General features: G+C 40.8%; 1 protein-coding gene across 11 annotated transcripts in view; it reads left to right on the top strand.

Moving 5' to 3' along the window:
- Window positions 1–4559: 4559 nt before the first annotated feature.
- Scml2 (Scm polycomb group protein like 2) overlaps window positions 4560–19515 on the top strand; it is a 127524-nt gene continuing 112568 nt past the window's right edge. For all 11 annotated transcript variants that reach the window (XR_005283875.1, XM_038317008.1, XM_038317004.1 and 8 more), the window contains exons 1-2: window positions 4560–5116; window positions 16693–16791. The gene's annotated coding sequence lies outside the window, so the exon portion shown is untranslated. The remainder of the gene's footprint in view (window positions 5117–16692; window positions 16792–19515) is intronic.

A 19515-nucleotide genomic window follows, 5' to 3' on the forward strand; every position in this document is an offset into this window, starting at 1 on the left:
AACTGTCACCCACGTTCAAATGTTCTAGTTTGGTCCAATGCTGGTTCCTTCCCAGTCCGGCTGGAATTGATGATCTCCCATTAGTTGTTTCAGTGGGTATCCCCATCATGGTCTTGACCTATTTGCTCATATTCTCACTCCTCCCACTCATCAAGTGCACTCTGGGAGCTCAGTCGAGTGTTCAACTGCGGGTCTCTGCCTCTGTTTCTATCAGTTGCTGGGTCCTGAGCTAGGTTATTTCCCGATTTTCTTAGAAAACAACCATAATGATTTCCAGAGTGGTTGTGCAAGTTTGCATTCCCATCAGCAATGGAGGAGAGGAGTATTCCCCTTACTACACATCCTCTCCATCATAAGCTGTCATCAGTGTTTTTGATCTTACGCATTATGACAGCTTTAAAATGGTATCTCAGAATCATTTTGATTTGCATTTCCCTGATGGCTAAGGATGTTGAGCATTTCCTTAAGTGTCTTTCAGTCCTTTAAAATTCTTCTGTTTCAGGTTCTCTGTACTGTATTTTTAATTGGATTATTTGGAATTTTGGTGTCTAATTTATTGAGTCCTTTGTATATTTTGTAGATAAATCCCCTGTTTGATGTGGGGTTGGTAAAGATCTTTTCCCCATTCATTCGGCTGCGTTTTTGTCTTATTGACCGTATCCTTTGCTTACAGAAGTTTCTCAGTTTCTGGCGGTCCCATTTATTTATTGTTGCTCTCCGTGTCTCTGATACCTGTGTTATATTTAGGAAAGGGTCTCTTGTGCCCACGTTTGAAGGCTACTTCCCACTTTCTTTTCTATCAGGATTAATGCAGTTGGGTTTATATTGAGGTCTTTATTCCATTTGGTCTTGAGTTTTGTGCATGGGGATAGATATGGGTCTATTTGCCTTCTACATGTTGACAAACAGTTATGCCAGCACCATTTGTTAAAGATACTCTCTTTTTACCATTGTGTAATTTTAGTTTTTTTTTTTGTCAAAAATCAGGTGTTCATAGGCGTGTGGATTAATATCCAAGTCTTCTATCCGATTCTGTTGGTCAACCTTTATGTTTTTATGCCAATACCAAGCTGTTTTCATTATTGTACCTCTATAAAAGAGCTTGATGTCAGGGATGGTGAGGCCTCTGACAGTTCCTTTATTGTACAGGACTGTTCAGGCTATCATGGGTTTTTGTTTTTTCATATGAAGTTGAGTATTGTTCTTTCAAATTCTCTGAATATTTTTGTTGGAATTGATGGGGATTGTATTGAGTCTGTAGTTTGCTTTTGGTAGGATTGCCATTTTTATTATGTTGATCCTACCTATCCAAATCATGGACAACCTTTCCATTTCTGGTATCTTATTCATTTATTTCATCAAAGACTTAAATTTCTTGTTCAACAGGTCTTTCACTTCTTTGATTAGTGCTATCCCAAAATCTTTTATGCTATTTGTGGTTATTGTGAATGGTGATGTTTTTCTGATTTCACTCTCAGCTTCGTTATCATTTGTATATAGGAGGGCTACTGATTTTTTGAGTTGATCTTATTTTCTGCCACATTACTGAAGGTATTTTTCAGCTGTAGGAGATCCTTGGTAGTTTTGGGGGTCACTTATATATCATCTGCAAATACCAAATATATCATCTAAAATTTGACTTCTTCCTTTCCAATTTGAATCCCTTTGATCTCCTTTTGTTGTCCTATTTCTCTAGCCAGAACTTCTAGCACTATGTTGAAGAGATATGGAGAGAGTGAACAGCCTTGTCTTGTTCCTGATTTCAGTGGAATCACTTTGAATTTCTCTCCATTTAATTTGATGTTGGCTGTTGGCTTGCTGTATATTGCTTTTAATATGTTCAGATATCTTCTTGTATCCCTGATCTCTGCAAGACCTTTATTATGAAGGGGTGTTGGATTTTGTCAAGTGCTTCTACTCTGTACCATCAGTGCTTGTGTCTCAGAGAGTCACTTAGATACCTTTTGGCACATTCTTTTAGTCCACTCTCTTGGTCTACTGTCTTGGTCTGCTCTCTTTGTCCACTCTGTGCAGTCACAGCCTGTGCTTAAGAGTTCATATTTTGGTCCTCTGTGTATAGTTGCAGCCTGTGCTTCAGAGTTCCTCTGAGGCTCAGGAGATTAGAGAGCTGGAAGGAAGAGTGGAACTTGCTGCTTACTGGGTCCAATTGATGGGGTGGGAATTTTGGAGGAGTCTACCTCTTGGACATGTCTGTGTATTTGCAGCTTGTGTTTCAGAGTTCTGCAGAGGTCATGGGGGATAGGAGGGTTTGGGGAGAGATTGGGACTTGTTGCTTACAGGGTCCAATTGATGGGATGGGCCCCAGGGTTTTACCCTGGTATGAAGGGCCTAGAGTTTGTAGTGCCCTGCGGGTGGGTGTTCACTTACCCCTTTTCAGAGTTCCTCTGAGTTCCTGGGGGATAGGAGGGTTTGGGGACAGATTGGGATTTGTAGCTTACAGGGTCCAATAGATGGGATGGTTGTGTTACAGCAGCCTACTTACAGGAAGATACCCTGCTGGCTGGCTAGAGAAGCTGAGGCAGGTGGGATAAGGGGCCCAGGTATTTGCCCTAGTATGCAGTGTCTAGAGTGTGGGGTACCCTGCTCTCTAGGTGGTAACTCAGCTCAGGGTCGTCTTTGTGTTTCAAAGTCTCAGGTTATGTTTTCAGTGCCATTTTGTTTTAGACCCGTGTCAAATTCTACTACAAGGAGGTTGTTGAGAGTGTGGTCATTTGTAGCTGCTATTTTATGCCTTTCTGGGTACTTTAAATTTATATATGGATGCAGGTAGGCATGTATGTAGGTATATATGTATGTTTGGGTGTGTGTGTATGTAGGTATGTGTTTATGTACACATAGACACACACACCCAGGCATTGTTTTATCAGTGCTTACAAAATATCCAAACCTGTTCTTCTGACCCTGGTTTCTTTTTCCTTTGTCCCTTGAACTCCAGGATTTCAGACCCAACACTTCTTTATAAATATTTCTATTGTATTTGTTTCTTTTATCATTCTTCAGACCCTGTTGTTACACTTGAATTGTCTACAGGTTTCTCTGAGACATAGATGTGTGGAGAAGGAACTTAATTCCTGGGCTAAACCCAGGCACAGGCTTGACAAGTCCAACAGAGGCCTAGACTTAGGCCTTAACATGGGCGATGTCTTTGGGTCCTAGAACTCAGGTCTTCCCATTGTGAGAGACCATGATTATCATTCCTATGGCCTCTGTGCACTCAGCTTGGGTCTCACTTGCAATACTCTGTGTTACCTTGTGCATCATTACTTGATCAACTTTCTACTGACTTTGTCCCCTTGTAGGAGAATTTTTGCTGACACTGTCCCATTCTTCCTTTCTGGAAAACAGTATATAGGATGTAGAATGTCCTAGTATATCTGATTGTACCAGCAGTCAACTTGTATAAGCATGCCTGATCCCAAACTTTGCTAACTTCTCATTCCCTGGTTATCTCTCTCTCTCTCTCTCTCTCTCTCTCTCTCTCTCTCAGGAACCAGTCAGTAGAAAACAACCTGCCAGTGCAGGACAACTGATTCCTCAATATGGACCCCACACTACAGGAGGAGGAGGAGAAGATGCACGTGAAGGAGGAGAAGATGCACGCGAAGGAGGAGAAGATGCGCCTGGAGGAGAAGATGCATGTGGAGGAGAAGATGCACATGAAGGAGGAGAATATGCACGTGGAGGAGAAGATGCACGTGAAGGAGGAGAAGATGCACGTGGAGGAGAAGATGCACGTGAAGGAGGAGAAGATGCACGTGAAGAAGATGCACGTGAAGGAGGAGAAGATGCACATGAAGGAGAAGATGCACGTGAAGGAGAAGATGCACGTGGAGGAGAAGATGCATGTGAAGGAGGAGAAGATGCACGTGTTGGAGAAGTTGCACGTGAAGAAGGAGAAGATGCACATGAAGGAGGAGAAGATGCACGTGTTGGAGAAGATGCATGTGTTGGAGAAGATGCACATGAAGGAGGAAAAGATGCACATGGAGGAGAAGATGCACGTGAAGGAGGAGAAGATGCACGTGAAGGAGAAGATGCACGTGGAGAAGATGCATGTGAAGGAGGAGAAGATGCACGTGAAGGAGAAGATGCACGTGGAGGAGAAGATGCATGTGTTGGAGAAGATGCACATGAAGGAGGAGAAGATGCACATGGAGGAGAAGATGCACGTGAAGGAGGAGAAGATGCACGTGAAGGAGGAGAAGATGCACGTGGAGAAGATGCATGTGAAGGAGGAGAAGATGCACGTGTTGGAGAAGATGCACGTGAAGAAGGAGAAGATGCACATGAAGGAGGAGAAGATGCACGTGTTGAAGAAGATGCATGTGTTAGAGAAGATGCACGTGGAGGAGAAGATGCACGTGGAGGAGAAGATGCACGTGGAGAAGATACACATGAAGGAGGAGAAGATACATGTGGAGGAGAAGATCCACATGGAGGAGGAGAAGATGCACGTGAAGGAGGGGAAGATGCACGTGTTGGAGAAGATGCACGTGAAGAAGGAGAAGATGCACATGAAGGAGGAGAAGATGCACGTGTTGGAGAAGATGCATGTGTTAGAGAAGATGCACGTGGAGGAGAAGATGCACGTGGAGGAGAAGATGCACGTGGAGAAGATACACATGAAGGAGGAGAAGATACATGTGGAGGAGAAGATCCACATGGAGGAGGAGAAGATGCACGTGAAGGAGGGGAAGATGCACATGGAGGAGGAGAACATGCACGTGGAGAAGATGCATGTGAAGGAGGAGAAGATGCACGTGAAGGAGAAGATGCACGTGGAGAAGATGCACGTGAAGGAGGAGAAGATGCACGTGTTGGAGAAGATGCACGTGAAGAAGGAGAAGATGCACATGAAGGAGGAGAAGATGCACGTGTTGGAGAAGATGCATGTGTTAGAGAAGATGCACGTGGAGGAGAAGATGCACGTGGAGGAGAAGATGCACGTGGAGAAGATACACATGAAGGAGGAGAAGATACATGTGGAGGAGAAGATCCACATGGAGGAGGAGAAGATGCACGTGAAGGAGGGGAAGATGCACATGGAGGAGGAGAACATGCATGTGGAGGAGGAGAACATGCACGTGCAGAAGGAGTAAGTATGGCCATAACATAGAGAAAAATAAGAGAATCCAGGCTGGGGAACTGCCTGAAGGAAGAGGCAGAAGGGTTGGGAGTGCAATAACATAGAGCAGCAGGATTCTAAAGAGCTTTCTCTTCCCTCAGGTGCTTCTGTTGTTTTTGTATTCTAGTTCTTGGAATGCATTGCTAAAGCACTTAGAAAGAGGCTTTACTTTCAATCAAGAAGTCTGCCTTTGGTTACCTGAAAATAGTTCAATAAATTTAAAGATATGAGAACATATAATTGAGAGTTTCAAGGCAAAATACTTCCTAACAAAGTCAAATGTGTTTCATATTGATAGGTTTGAGCTGTCTATATAGACACACGATTGCTTAGACCTATATTATGCATATGATTTGACTGTAATTTGAAACCCTCATAAATGTTGTCAGTCTAATCCAAAACAAACAGGAATTCACAGGAGAAATATAAAAATTCTAAACAACAGGGAGAGAAGGGACTGAATGAATGGAAGCTGTTTTACATCTCGAATTTGGGATGCCTCAGAGGACAAGGACATTGAATCATTAAAATTAAAAAATATATAAATGTGTATATATGCTTATAAACATATATTCCTATATATGTGTGTGTATATATATATATATATATATATATATCCATTATGAAATCAACAAAAATGACTCTTACCTGTATAGTATATACCCCGATTTGGACAGAAACTAAATTATTTATCATACCTTGTGACCTCAGGGAAAGTCTTAGACAGGCCTAGCTCTTAACAGTCTCCAACCTAGTCCATTATTCAGGACTTTTCCATGAGCAAAATCCCAATTTTTACCCGTCTTTTGGGTTTTAAATTTGAAATATGTTCTCGGCAGTGGCCTAGGTCAGCTCTGTGGCTGTTCTGTCACTAGGTGGGTTTGGAATTAGTCAATTGTCATGAGCTCTCCTCAGACTCCCAGACAGCTGGCTGGAGCACAGGCCTGAGTCACCTGCACCAGGTCACAGCCATTCCTCCTCTCAGTAGTGGTGTTCACCCACTGTGCCTGAGCTAATGGGAGCTCACCCACTCCAACTAGACTGGGAATGAATGAACGTGCAATCAAACTAGTCCCTCTGAATGTGTTTGACAGTTGGGGCAGACTGAGGGGCCAAAGACAATGGCACTAGAATTTGTCTTTACTGCGTGCACTGGGTTTCTAGGATCCTGTTCTCTTTGGATGTGTACCTTGCTCAACCTGGATGTGGTGGGGAGGGCACTGGACTTTCCACAGGGCAGGGGGCCTTACCCTCTCTTAAGATTGGAGGGGGTGGGGGAACGTGTGTGGAGTGAGTGGGAGGGAAGTGGAACTAGGGGAGGAAGTAGAAATTTGGATTGATTTTTTAAGTAATAAAATAAAATAAGAAATGATATATTTGAAGAAATGAAAAAATGCAGTTTCAGATATTTGCATTCATACACGTTTAGATGATGTTAACTTGTCAGTACAGAATTATCCTTATTTGGTTTCCTGTTTGTAATTTATTCATGTTGAAAAACAGGCTTATAAAGATACCATCCCGAGAATGCATGTCTATTTAGATTATGAAAACCCTTCTGTGAATATTTGTGGTAACTTGTAGAGTTTTGTCATTTTGTCTGCTGCTGATCGGGAATAGGCACCTGACCGTAGAACTCGTGTGTGACTATTTATGAGAGCTGTGTTTATGAGTGACTATCCTTGTATAGCATAGGGTTAAAACTTATTCTAAAGTGAGGTTCAGTTTCTCCCAGGATAGAACATGTAAAAGATTCTGTTGGTCTGTAGTCTTGTCAACTCTTAATGCTGTCAGGATATTAAGGTTTGCCTTTAGGAGAGTTTTTGTCAGTGATTTTGTTTTGCATATCTGACTCTTTGTCTTTGTCTTAATGAGTGAGTATTTCATCAGTTTAAGTCATTTTCACGGCTTTATACACTTTCTGATCCCCCTTGTCCCAGTGATATCCCTTGTATGTCCTTCACTCATTTCTTCATTCAGTGGTTCATTTGTTCATTAGTCCTGTCCAGAGCTCACTAATTTCCCTTTTCCCTACTGATGCCTGCCTCCCATGAGCTTGTTGGCACTGGCTAGCAGTGGTGGAATTTGTCTCCTGATTTTTTATCTTCTGTGTCTTTCTTCATTTCTTCTTTAACCTTTGCTCGTCCACATTCTCTTCTCTTCCTTTCTTTTTTCTGCACCCTTCCCATCCTTCCTTCTTGCCTTTTTCCTTTTCCTGTACCTGTATTTTGACCTCCCATTCTACCTCTCCTAACTCCTTCCTGATTCCTCATTCTTTCCCTATATTTTCTTCCCGTTCTTCCTTTGCCCTTTAATCATTATATCCCTTTCCCCATTTCTTACTACTTACTCTATTATGAGCACCATTCTATCTGTCCCTTCCCCCTTTCCTCTTTCCCCTATTTCCACTGTGGTTCTCTCCTACCATTAAAAAAAAAATCTAAACCGTTTTTTCATTACAAGGCAAGAGAACTATCCTCACATTTCTCCCTTCTAAACTTTTTTCTTTTCTTTTTTTGTTTTTCTTTCTCCTTTTATGCCTTTCCAGCCACCATTAATTTTCCATTATATTTTATTTTGATGTTTATTATCAATATCATCGTCATCATCATTTTTATTACATTTATTATATTTATAATATTTATATGATTTTTTATATATTTATAAATTTATATAAATATATTTATAATATTATTTTTATTATTTTATAGATAGGCTTGTCCGTGTGCTCCTGTATTTGCTGGAAGTCCTTGTGTGGACTAGGGTGCTCTAAAACTGTCAGAGTCCCTCTTATTTCTGCTTTAGGAGGCCAGGGATTCAAGTCCTCTGCTGGCATCCTGGCTATATTTCCATAAAGTCACTCCCATTTCTCCTTTCACAATGCTTTCCATATTTCTTACCCTTTTTCTCTCTCTTCCACCTCTTTCTCCTTCCCTACTGCCTTTCTTCCTTTTGTGCCTTTGTCTGACCTCTTTCCCTTCACCTTTCACCCCTCCCGCATACTTCCCACATTCCCACACTTCCTGTCTTCTAAGATTGCTCCTCCTACTTCAATGTTTCCTCCCCTTCCCATAGGTTTATCCCTTTCTCACCCATTTCCTCCCTGCACCCCATGGAAAGTACCTAATTCTGTATTTCCTGGCTCTTTGCAAATACTTCTTTTTCTCCCAGCCTCTCATTTCACACCCCTTTCCTATGTTAAAGGTTTCTTCCCTGACCCCTTTGGAAGTAGGGTGAGCATTCTCTCTGAAAAAAAAAACATGAGAAGGGATATGGAAATTTCCTATCTTCAGTCACTGGTAAAAGGTTTTCCTGTGCTTTTCACCTAACCCTTTGTTATAAATCCTGTGTAAGTTCTTGTAGTATCCCTGCTACCCCACAGTCAAGTCGTTATTGGGGCTGATTTCCAATTCCTCCATTTCCCACTACATAGTAAGCACATAGTAAGCAGGATGGGTCCTGCTTCTGCAGCACAGGCTTGGGCAACAGGCTCTGTGTTTGGCCCTGCCAGTAGGGGGCGATGTAGAACGTTGCTCAATTCAGAGTCCCCAAATACCCTGGTGTCTGTTTGGCATTTTGAGCCATTGTGAGGGCTGTTGTCCTGAGGCGCTCAGGCCCTTTGGGTTTCTAGCCAGCTAGTGGACTCTCTCTCTCTCTCTCAGAGTTGTGGGCCCTACCATGGATGCCGAGTGCTGATTTTGGCCTAGTGGTGCTCTCTGCTCACCATGGCAGTGAGTAGAGTGTTTGTTGTGATTCGTCCATGCCAACAACTCCCTTTCTCCTGAGGAGTCTCACTTTAACATTTCCTTTGAGGGCTTTCTGGAAACTTCCCGTTAACCCCAGGGGTTAGACTCGGTGGTGTGCTTTCCCAAGTCCATTTTTAGTACATGTTTGAGTTGTTTGTAACCGTTCTTTCCATTCTTAGTAGGTTTTAAATTCTATAGCTGATTGTTGGGATGTCTCGGGATCGGTTTCTATTCCTTGATCTCCCTGTCCATCCTCCTTTCCCCCTTCCTCACTTTCCAATACCTTTAACATGTCTTTAACCCCTCCCCTCCACCATGCCTAATTCCAGTTACTGTCCCTCCTTCCCAGGGCTTCCTCTGTCCTGTTCTGTCATTATTGCCTTCCCCCTCCCAGTTCATCTGCCCCCAGTTTTCTTTCTCCCTGCCCAACCCCCTCTCTCTTACTATCCCCTCTCCTGTGTGCCCTTCTCCCCTGACCACCTCTATTCTGTCTTTCCAACCTCCCTTCTCCTTACCAGTACCTTTCCATTTTTCTCCCTTCCCTTTTTCAGGCTTTCCAAGACTCTCCCTTCTCTTTTTCCCTCTCTCACCTTCCTTTTCTATTCTTTCCCATCATGGTCTTGACCTCTTTGTTCATATTCTCACTCCTCCACTCTTCAGCTGCACATTTGGGAGCTCAGCCCAGTGTTCTGATGCAAGTTTCTGCCTCTGTTTCCATCAGTTGCTGGATGAAGTTTCTATAGCGATATTTAACCTATTCATCAGTCTAACTCCACGTCAAGGCCATTTCCGGCACCCTCTCCAGTATTATTTATGGTCTTAGCTGTGGTCATCTTTGTGGATTCCTTGGGAATTTCTCCAGTTCCACGTTTCTTTGTAGGCCCATAAAGACTCCCTCAATCAAATTATCTCTTTCCTTTCTCTCCATCTTTGTCATTCCTTCATCAAGTTATCCTCCCTCTTCTATTCTCGCCTCTTCCCCCTCCCCTTTTTCCTCACCCCAATGCTCCCAATTTTGTCAGGAAATCTTGTCTATTTCCCCTTCTCAGGGGGCTCTATATATGTTTATTTTGGGGTTCACCTTGTTACTTATCTTCTCTAGAGTCCTGCACTATAGACTTTTACTTTTTGCTTTACAGCTAGTTTCCACTTAAGAGTGAGTAATACCATGTTTTTCTTTAGGATTCTGTATTACCTTACTCTGGGTGGGTTTTTCTATTTCCATCCATTTGCATGGATGATATCATTGGTTTTTACCAATTTAAAATATCATTGGTTTTTACCGCTAAGTATTGTGTAAATGTACCGCATTTTCTTTATCCATTCTTTGGATGAAGGGCATCTAGGTTGTTTCTAGGTTCTGAATATTAAAGTAATGCTGTTATGAACATAGCTAAACAAATGTCCCTTTAGTATTATTGAGCATCCTTTAAGTATATTTCCAAGAGTGGCATTGCTGAATGCTGAGGAAGGTTGATTTCCAATTTTCTGAGAAAAAGCCATATTGCTTTCTAGAGTTGTTGTACAAGTTTTCATTTCCAGGATCAATGCAGGAATGTTCTTCTTACTATACATCCTGTACAGCATAAGCTGTCAGTGTTTTTTATCTTAACCATTCTGACTGGTGTAAGATGATACCTCAGAATCATTTTGATTTGCATTTCCCTGATGGCTAAGGATGTTCAACATTTCCTTATTGTCTTTCGGTAATTTGAGATTGTTCTCTTGAGAGTGCTCTTTTTAGATCTGTATCCCATTTTTAATTGCATTATTTGAAATTTTGATGTGTAATTTATTGTGCTTTTCGTGTATTTTGTAGATAAATCCTCTGTCTGATGTGGAATTGGTCAAGATCTTTTCCCATTTATTAGGCTGCCTTTTTGTCTTATTGACTATGTTCTTTGCTTTACAGAAGTTTCTCAGTTTCATTTATTTATTGTTACTCATAGTAGCTGTGCTACTGGTGTTCTATTTAGGAAATAGTCTCCCGTGTCCATTAATTGAAGACTACTTTCCATCTTATCTTCTATCAGGTTCAGTGTAGTCAGATTTATATTGAAGTCTTTTATCCATCGGGACTTGAGTTTTGTGTATGGGAATAGGTATAGGTCTATTTGCATTCTTCTACATGTTGACAGCTAGGTATTCCATTCCCATTTGTTAAAGATGCTTTCCTTTACAATTGTATAATTTTAACTTCTTTGTGAGAAATCAGGTGTGTCAATTAATATCTGGGTCTTCCATTCTTTGCCTTTACCAAGCTGTTCTCATTTTTGTAGCTCTATAAGAGAGCTTGATGTCAGGGACAGTGTTGCCTCTGGAATTTCCTTTATTGTATGGGGTTCTTTTGACTATCCTTGGTATTTATTTTTTCATATGAATGTGAGTATTGTTCTTTCAAGATCTCTGAAGAATTCTTTTGGGATTTCCATGAGGATTTCATTGAATCTAGATTTCTTTCAGTAGGCCTGCCATTTTTATTATGTTGATGCTACCCATCCAAGAGCATGGGACATCATTCCATTTTTCTAGTATCTTCTTCAAATTCTTTATTCAAAGACTCAAAGTTCTATTTTTAATTGATTTTATTGATCTATACATTTTTTCTGCTCCCCTCCCTTCTTCTACCCTCCCATTCCACCATCTCCCATGGTCCCCATGCTCCCAGATTACTAAGGAGAGCTTGTCTTTTTCTACTTCCCTTATAGAATAGATACATGCATGTCTTTCTTAGGATCCTCAGTGTTGTCTAGGTTCTCTGGGGTTGTGAATTGTAGACTGGTTTTCTTTGCTTTATGTCTAAAAGCCACTTATGAGTGAGTAATATGATATTTGTCTATCTGGATCAGGGTTACCTCACTCAATATGATGTTTTCTAGCTCTGCAACTTTGAAGATGACATTTTTTTTGCTGTCTACTACTCCATTGTGTAAATATACCACATTTTCCTTATCCATTCTTTGGCTGAGGAGCATTTAGGTTGTTTTCAGGTTCTGGGTATGACAAACAATGCTGCTATGAACATAGTTGAGCACATGTCCTTGTGGTACCATTGAGCTTCCTGTGGGTTTATACCCAAACATAGTATTGCTAGGTCTTGAGGAAAGTTGTTTCCAAATTTTCTGAGAAATCACCATACTAATATCCAAAGGGGCTGTAACCAGTTTGCACTCCCAACAGCAATGCAGGAGTGTTCCTTTTACCCCACAACCTCTCCAGCATAAGTTGTCCTCAGTATTTTTGATCTTGGCCATTCTTACAGGTGTAAGATGGAATCTCAGAGTTGTTTTGGTTTGCATTTCTCTGATGGCTAAGGATTTTCAATATTTCCTTAAGTGTCTTTTAACCATTTTAGATTTCTCTGTTAAGAGTTCTCTGTTTAGGTCTGTACCCCATTTTTATTGGATTATATGTTATTTTGATGATCAACTTATTGAGTTCTTTGTATATTTTGGAGATCAGACCTCTGTCTAATGTGGGATTGGTGAAGATTTTTTACCATTCTGTAGGCTGTCATTTTGTCTTTTTGACCATGTCCTTTGCTTTGCAAAAGCTTTTCAGTTTCAGGAGGTCCCATTTATTGATTCCTGCAACGTCTTTGCTACTGGGGTTATATTTAGGAAGTGGTTTCTTGTGCCAATACATTCAAGTGGACTTTCCACTTTCTCTTTTATGAGGTTCAGTGTGGCTGGTTTTATGTTGAGGTCTTTGATCCATTTGGACTTGAGTTTTCGGCACAGTGATAGGTATGGATCTATTTTCATTCACCTACATTTTGACATCCAGTAATGCCAGTACCATTTGTTGAAGATGCCTTCTTTTTTCCATTTTATATTTTTTTGCTTCTTTGTAAAAAATCAGGTGTTCATAGCTATGTGTATTAATATCCAGGTCTTTGATTCGGTTACATTGGTCCTCCTGTCTGTTTTTATGTCAGTATAGGGCTGTTTTCAGTACTGTAGCTCTGTAGTAGAGTTTGAAGCCAGGGATTGTGATGCCTCCAGAAGTTTTTTCATTGTACACGATTGTTTTGGCTATCCTGTTTTTTTGCTTTTCCATATGAAATTGAGTACCGTTCTTTCGAGGTCTGTGAAGAATTTTGCTGGGCATTGCATTGAATCTGTAAATTGCTTTTGGTAAGATTGCCATTTTTACTATGTTAATTCTATCTACCCAAGAGCATGGGAGATCTTTCCACTTTTTGGTGCCTTCTTCAATTTTTTTCTTCAAAGATTTAAAGTTCTGGTCACATAAGTCTTCCACTTGTTTGGTTAGAGTTACTCCAAGATATTATTTTATGTTATTTGTGGCTATTGTGAAGGGTGTTGCTTCTCTGATTTCTTTTTCAGCCCTTTTATCATCTTTGTACAGGATGGCTACTGATTATTTTGAGCTAATCTTATACCCTATTACATTACTGAAAGTGTTTATGAGTTGTAGAAGTTCCTTGGTAGAATTTTTTGGTCACTTCTATAAACTATCATATCATCAGCGAATAGTGAGAGTTTGACTTCTTTTCTGATTTGTATCCCCTTGATCTCCTTTTGGTGTCTTATTGCTCTAGCTAGGACCTCAAGAACTATACTGAATAGGTATGGAGAGAGTGGACAACCTTGTCTTGTTTCTGATTTCAGTGGGATCGCTTTGAGTTTCTCTCCATTTAGTTTGATGCTGGCTGTTGGCTTGCTGTATATTGCCTTTATTATGTTTAGGTTTGTTACTTGTATCTCTGCTCTCTCCAAGACCTTCCTCATGAATTGATGCTGTATTTTGTCGAAAATATTTTCAGTACCTAATGAGATGATCATGTGGTTTTTATTTTTCAGTTTGTTTATATGGTGGATGACATTGATAGATTTTCATATGTTGAACCATCCCTAGGATGGAGCTGACTTTATCATGGTGGATGATGGTTCTGATGTGTAGTTGGATTCTATTTTCCAGTATTTTATTTAGTATTTTTGCATCAATGTTCATGAGTGAGACTGTTTTGTTAAGCTGTTTGTGCTGTTCTTACTCATGATTGAAACTCACTATGTATTATATATTGCTGTTGTTTTCTATATGTCATTACAAATAAGATGTTTGCTATGTGTCTGTGAGTAGTTCTGGGCTATGAGATGGGGTCTCCTTGACACTTCTGAGGTATTTGTATTTTGTCTCTCTGCTGTAGGAACATAGACCTGTGCTTGTTTTTTGAGGAAAAAAACCTTGCTTTTATTTGTTTTCCACATAATGCTGGCGAATGTCATTATCTGGGCTTTTGTTGTCTGTAGAAGATGGAAGGAATGAGCCCCGTTGGACACATATTAAGAATACATGCTGAGCCGGGCGATGGTGGCGCACGCCTTTAATCCCAGCACTCGGGAGGCAGAGGCAGGCGGATCTCTGTGAGTTCGAGACCAGCCTGGTCTACAAGAGCTAGTTCCAGGACAGGCTCTAAAGCCACAGAGAAACCCTGTCTCGAAAAACAAAAAAAAAAAAAAAAAAAAAAAAGAATACATGCTGCCAGGCGGTGGTGGCGCACACCTTTAATCCCAGCACTCGGGAGGCAGAGGCAGGCGGATCTCTGTGAGTTCGAGGCCAACCTGGGCTACAAGAGCTAGTTACGGGACAGTCTCCAAAAGCTATAGAAGAAGCCCTGTCTCGAAAAACCAAAAAAAAAAAAAAATACATGCAGATGCTGAAAGAAAAATTAGATTAAGAAGACAGTCCATTGAAAGAAAATATTATTTCACCCACAATACCAGATCTGATGCAGGGGGGGAACAACTGGGTTAAGTTGAATAGTCAGGGCATCCAACTCTGTGAATAAGATACAGTGCTGGGACTGTAATAGGTATCCTATGGCCTTTGCACTTCATCTTTGATAAACTGGATGGATGTGTGTGTTTGTTATTGAAAGATATGAGTTGTACAGGTTAGCAGGTCCATCATGTGGTCCATACACATCTAGGACGTGGAGAGCTCATCTGCTCAGGCTCAGTTCTGCTTATGTTCCAGCCATCAATTGTCCACACTGGTCATGTCTACATTGTGTTTTCATTTCTTTAACAGTAGCACTCTCTCTGAGTTTTTCTTCTACTCTCTTGGCATTTGTTAGGTCCGTGTTTTGTGAATTTGACAGGGATTTGGCTCATTTGTTTTAGGCCTTTCTCATTTTGTAGATTCTTTGGCTATGCCAGTGATGTTATAATGAAATATGCTAGTGATACATGCTCTCCTATCTATATTTTTATGCCCTATTCTGTAAACTTCTTTACTTTTTCTTCATTTACCACCCGAGTTGCTGCTTCTGTTTTTCTGTCTTCTGTGCATAAGCCTATGAGTTCTTAGCAGGTGAATGGTGTTTGTCGATCTTGAAACTTGTGACTGTCTGTTCCCCAGGTCTTATGATTGGGTGGGTTTGTAGATGAATAAACCATGGAATCAGGAGTTTTTCTTTTGAAAATACAGGCCCATATCCTCATTATTATAGTGAAATAACTCATATTTTCAAGAAAACCAGAGCTTAAGGATTAGAGGAGACCATGCAAGCATGGAGGATTTTGCAGAACTCTGTGAAAATGGTCAGGTGATCAGGGGAATAAATAGTTCAGCTGAGTGAACGTTGGATAAGGAGTGCCTCTTTAGTGTGGGTCCCTTCCTAGCTACCTGTGTGAATTGAAATCTATGTCTTTTCCTTTATCCTCGAGAACAGACCTCTTTAGTTTTCCCAGGTTAGGCCTTATATTCTGGACTAAAGCCATCTTCTTCCTCCAGCATTCCATATTTCTGAGATACATGGCCATTTGACATTCCCACATGTCAGATTTCCCTTCAGTTTTCTATGGAATGGAGTAAAGAGAGCTGCAGTTGTGTTTCAAAGTCTCAGATTGTGTTTTCATCACCATTTTGTTTTACAACTGTGTCAAATTCTACTCAGAAGACGTTGTTGAAAGTGTGGTCATTTATAACTGCTAATTTATGCCTTTTCTGGATACTTTAAACCTTATATGGATGGAAGTAGACATGTATGTAGGCACGAATGTATATAAGTGTATTGTGTCTGTCTCACTCTGTGTGTGTCTATGTAGGAATGTGTATATGTATACATACTCACCCATGCATCGATTTTTTAGTACTTGAGAGATAGATAACCCTATTCTTCTGACTCTGGGCTTTTCTTCCTTTTCCACTTGAACCCCAGGATTCCAGGCCCAACACATCTCTGAATATTTCTGTTGCATTTCATTCTTTTTTCATTCTTCAGATCCTATTACTGCATGTGACATGTCTGTGGCTGTCTCTGAGGCACTGATGTGTGGAGAAGGAACTTAATTCCTGGTCTAAAATGAGGCACACTCTTGACAAGGCCAGCAGTTTCCTAAAGTCAGGCTCTAATTGGCAGTGTGTTTGGGACCTGAGAACCCAGGTCTTCCCATCCTAAGAGGCCATGCTTATCATTCCTATGGCCTGTGTGCACTCAGTTTGGATCTCACTTGCAGTACTCTTTGTTTCTTTGGAGCATCATTGCTTGATCGACTTTCTGCTGATTTTGTTCCCTTGTATGAGAATTTTTGCTGACACTGTCCCATTTTTCCTTTCTGGAAAACTGTATATAGGATGTAGAATTTCTTAATGAACCTGCTTGTACCAATAGTTAGCTTGTGTAAGAATAGCTGATACCAAAGTTTCTTATCTTCTCTAACTTCTCATTCCTTGGTCCTCTCTCTCTCTCTCTCTCTCTCTCTCTCTCTCTCTCTCTCTCTCTCTCTCTCTCTCTCTCTCTCTCTCTCTCTCTTTCTCTTTCTCTCTCAGGAACCTGTCAGTGGAAAACATCTTGCCGCTGTAAGACAATCGATTCCTCAATATGGACCACAGACTACAGGAGGAGGAGGAGATGCACTTGCAGAAGGAGTAAGTATGGCCATAACATAGAGAAAAATAAGAGAAGCCAGGCTGAGGGACTGCCTGAAGGAAGAGGCAGAAGGGTTGAGAGTACAATTACATAGGATAGCAGGATTCTAAAGAGATTTCTCTTCCCTCAGGTGCTTCTGTTGCTTTTGTATTCTAGTTCTTGGGGTGTATTGCTAAAGCACTTAGAAAGAGGCTTTACTTTCAATCAAGAAGTCTGCTTTTTTACCTGAAAATGTTTCAATAAATTTAAGACATGAGAACATATAGTTGAGAGTTTCAAGACAAAATATTTTGATCAGTGTCTAAACAACAGGGAGAGAAGGGACTGAGGATAAGGAAATAGCTTAAGATCTTGAATTAGTTTTTCTTTGTGATGCCTCAGGGGACAAGGACATTGAATCATTAAAATTAAAAAATACATACATGTGTATATATACTTATAAACATATATATGTATGTATATATATATTATATTTATGATTATATTTATGAAATCACCTAAAATGACTCTTATCTGTATAGTATATACCTTGGTTTGGACAAGAAAGTATGTTATTTCTCTATACGTCGGAACCTCAGGGAAAGCCCCAGACATGCCTAGCTCTTAACAACCTCCAACCTAGTCCAGGGTATTGAGGACGATACCATGATCGAAATTCCAATTCTTACCCATTTTATGTGTTTTAAGTTTGAAATATGCTCTCGGTAGTGGCCTCGGTCAGCTCTGTGGCTGTTCTGTCACTAGGTGGGTTTGGAAGTAGTTAGTTGTCATGTGCTCTCCTCAGACTCTCAGACAGCTGGCTGGAGCACAGGCCTGAGTCACCTGCACCAGGTCATAGCCATTCCTCCTTTTAATAGTGGCGTATTTGAAGAAATGAAAGAATGCTGTTTCAGATATTAGCATTCTTACATGTTTAGAGGATGTTAGCCTGTCTGTACAGAATTATCCTTATTAGGTCTCCTGTCTGTAATTTATTCGCATTGAAAAACAGGCTTATACAGATACCATTCCAAGAATGCATGTCTACTTAGATTATGAAAACCCTTGTGTGGGTATTTGTGATAATTCGTAGATTTTTGTCATTTTGTCTGCTGCTGCTTTGGGAATAGGCACCTGACCATAGAAATCATATGTGATAGTTTCTGAGGCTGTGTTTATGAGTGACTGTCTCTTGTATAGCATAGGGTTAAAACTTATTCTAATGTGAGGTTCAGTTTCTCCCAGAATAGAAAATGTAAAACATATCATTGGTCTGTATTCTCATCAACTTGATTTTTATTGAGTTATACATTTTTCTCTGCTCCTCTCCCTGCCTCTCCCCTCCCTTTCAACCCTCTCCCAAGTTCCCCATTCACCCAAGAATGGATGGAGCTAGAAAACGTCATTTTGAGTGAGGTAACCCAGACACAGAAAGACAAGTATCATATGTACTCACTCATATGTTTTTTTAAAAAAATAAAGCAAAGAAAACCAGCCCATAAATCACAATCCCAGAGAAATTAGACAACAATGAGGACACTAAGAGAGACATACATAGATCTAATCTACATGGGAAGTAGAAAAAGACAAGATCATCAACTCTTTTTTTTTTAATTATTAAGTTACAATTTATTGAACTGAAAGTTATTGAGTTGCATATACAAGTGAAAATTGTTGGTTCGTTAAAAGGCCTATTTCATAAATGATACTATTATATAATGCATATTTAATATTGGTTATAATTATATATTTATTTTCCTTTCAATTGCTTAGTTTATATGTTTTGTAGCAATTCTTTTTTGACAGTTTGTTTTTTTCTTTTTTTCCTGTTTTTCCTCATTTTTTATTAAAAATTTCCATCTCCTCCCCTCCTCCTCCACCTCCCCTCCCCTCCCTTCCACCCATACCCGCACTCCCTCCCTCTCCAGGCCAAAGAGCCATCAGGGTTCCCTTCACTATGTTAAGTCCAAGGTCCTCCCAGCTCCCCCTAAGTCCAGGAAGGTGAGCAACCAAACTGACAAGGCTCACAGTGAGCCCGTCCATGCTGTAGAGTTCAAGCTCATCGCCGTTGTCCTTGGTTTCTCAGTCCTCCTCCACCGTCAGCCACATTCAGAGAGTCCGGTTTGGTCGCCTGTTCCATCAGTCCCATTCCAACTGGACTTGGTGATCTCCAGTTAGTTCTGTCCCACTGTCTCAATGGGTGAATGCACTCCTCACGGTCCTGACTTCCTTGCTCATGATCTTTCTCCTTTTGCTCCTCATCAGGACCTTGGGAGCTCAGTCCGGTGCTCCAATGTGGGGCTTTGTCTCTATCTCTATCCATCGCCAGGTGAAGATTCTATGGTGATATGCAAGATATTCATGAGTATGGCAATGGGATCTGGACATTTCTGGCTCCCTCTCCTCAGCTGCCCAAGGAACTAGCTGGGGGCGTCTTCCTGGATACCTGGGAACCCCTCTAGAGTCAAGTCTCTGCCAACCCTAGAATGGCTCCCTTAAGTAAGATATATAATTCCCTGTTCCCACATCCACCCTTCCTAGAGAAAAGTGTGAAGTGGAGGATGGGGAGAACTTGGGGGAATAAGATCATCAACTCTTAATGCTGTCAGGAGAGCTTTTTGTCAGTGCTTTTTTGCATCTCTGATTCTTGGACAGTGTTCCAATGTACGTATCATCAGTTTAAGTCATCATCACTGCCTTATATGCTCTCTGATCCCCCTTGTCCCAGTGACACCACTTGTACG

The sequence above is a fragment of the Arvicola amphibius genome, chromosome X, assembly GCF_903992535.2.
Source record: "Arvicola amphibius chromosome X, mArvAmp1.2, whole genome shotgun sequence".
NCBI classification, from domain to species: domain Eukaryota; kingdom Metazoa; phylum Chordata; class Mammalia; order Rodentia; family Cricetidae; genus Arvicola; species Arvicola amphibius.